The following is a 2,500-nucleotide window of genomic DNA, read 5'->3' on the forward strand; positions in this document are numbered from 1 at the left end:
ACAGCGACAGGTGATGCCAAATATTACGGAGCCCGTAAGGTGACATCATGTAAAAAATATAATAACGCGTGGCCACGACTTACGAACGCGTGCAAACGAGATAATTAACGCGTAAGAACAATATAATTAAGTATTACTTTATATAAAGCCAGGTTTACCTTCATTGGGCAGTCAGTTCGCGAACATCCCTGGGAAAAATAAACTTTGTTGCCGCGTGTGAAAGGCGACATTAGTATCTCGTTCCCACGCGTTAATAAGTCGTGGCCACGCGTTATTATTTTTTACATGATGTCACCTTACGGGCTCCGTAAAATATAGTAAAATCCATTTAAAAAATGTTTTGACTGTCTTGTCAGTGGATTCAATATACGAGCCAGATCCGTAAATGCGAGAAGCTGTTTTCGCCATTCCGGATGGCTTAGTCAAAACCATTACGTCTTAATGAACCAATAAATACGGCGAAAATGAGTGTAAAAATACCACGGTTCACGTGTTTTTATTTTCTAACATGGGCTAAAGCACAGGGTGGACTCAAACGACAAGCGTTTACAACTTCATCTTCAACCTTTTCAGCCCTGGCGCGAATGTTATCCTCACACGTCCCTGGATTCACCAGTTACAACTACACACTAGAAAAAAAATCTTGTTTCTCATTTTATGTCGCCGTTAACTACACGGGGTTGACGCGAACTTAGTATGCCCATCTACCTATTTATCACAAGAGTTTGTGGCTTTTTCTGACAGTGTTCAACGCTGTAGCGAACGGCAGTAACTTTGTTTTACCGCAAAATATGAAAACGATTGAAACCATTAATAACCCAATTAAATCCACTGGGAAAAGTACGATCTGGTAAATGTAGTGGTAAATGTACGCTCTTCTGACTTGTCCGCGGTGTAGCACTAGGTCCTGCTTCTCGTCGCTTAGCAGTAAATGAATAACATGAACGTTCGTATGATTGAGCGCTATTTGGCCTCCATGAAGGTTCTGGGCGGAAACTGCTGGAATTGCCGATTTCGGAAGTGCTCTGTTTGCTTATTAAGTCAATATGATAATTAAAATATATACATATAAACTCCCGACCCCCGAACCCCCCCCCCCCCCCCCCCCCCCAAAAAAAAAAAAAAAACTCCTCGGATCTACACGATTCACGTAGGTCACCCTTTTCGACTTCAAAACGGCGAATTTCGCCGAAAGGTGACAGATTTTCATGCCTGATATCAACAACATCCTCGGAAAAAATGATAAACTTACTTTACCAGACACGGTGGTTCATTCCAGTCAATGCGGGATAATCACAACGTTGAAACCTGATTAAAACATGAATCAAACCTGATTCAAATACAACTCAAATCTGATTCAAACCTGACTCATACCTGATTCAAGTGTAACTCAAACCTGATTCAAACGCGACTCAAACCTGATTGAAACCTGACTCAAACCTGACATAAATCGAATTCAAACCTCACTCAAACATGACTCAAATCTGACATAAATCGAATTCAAACCTCACTCAAACATGACTCAAATCTGGTTCAAACCTCAAACATGACTGACACAAAGCAGTATAAAGCTGGGGTCAGTGAGCTGTCTGTTTTCCCCCTGAAGTTCTGGCTACTGGCCCCAGAAGTTCCCAGATCAGTGCACCACTAATCATCTCTTTGGGAGTTGGGCTGTCATGGTGCTGCAGTCTTGTGGTCCTGCAAAATGACTTCATCACGGAGTCACGGCACCTAATGACCCCCAACAAATGGCTGCCTGGTGGATAGTGGTGCCCCCAAAGCAGGTCTGTTTCATCCATGTTGGTGAGGTCAGTAGTTTCCTGGGGTCCCGAGGAGGGTGTTTCATCCATGTTGGTGAGGTCGGTGGATTAGTGGTACCTTGGTAAGAATCTCGATTGTTTGTGAACTCTTGTGAAAACTCTAAATATTTTTTTGTTCTAGATGGTTTTGAAATGTTCCTGAAATACTCCTATGTATGTGCTGTTATTGCTTGTGTTTTTGTATTACACCTAATACTAATTATTGTAAAGGGTTCTTGGTGTGAATGACAGTTGGGTTTTACTGTATAAATCATTAATCAAAAAAAGTTTTAATGAAAAAATTTAATGATTAATTTGTCCCCAAGGCCTGAAGTTTTGGCATGAAATGATGGCTCAGCTACCAGTGAACATCTGTAATATCGTAAAATAGCACACAGTTATAGACAGGGAGGGATGGGACGAGGAGAGAAATGAGCAGAGATGGAGAGAGATGGAGAGGTGAGATAAGGAGAGAAATGAGGAGAGAAAATGCAGAGATGTGGAGAGAAAGGGAGAGAAATGGAGAGAAGAGACCTCCAGAGAAAAGACAAAGTGTCCTGTCCTGGCACCAGCTTATTCAACACTTCACTAAATCTTTAATGTGTGAGAGTGTGATACACTATACACCTCTGTGTGTGTGTGTGTGTGTGTGTAGAAGAGACTCCCCATTCTCCTGTGTTTAAGCAAGATAGAACCTTTGT

This window comes from Brachyhypopomus gauderio, unplaced genomic scaffold, assembly GCF_052324685.1.
Source record: "Brachyhypopomus gauderio isolate BG-103 unplaced genomic scaffold, BGAUD_0.2 sc436, whole genome shotgun sequence".
Classification (NCBI taxonomy): Eukaryota; Metazoa; Chordata; class Actinopteri; order Gymnotiformes; family Hypopomidae; genus Brachyhypopomus; species Brachyhypopomus gauderio.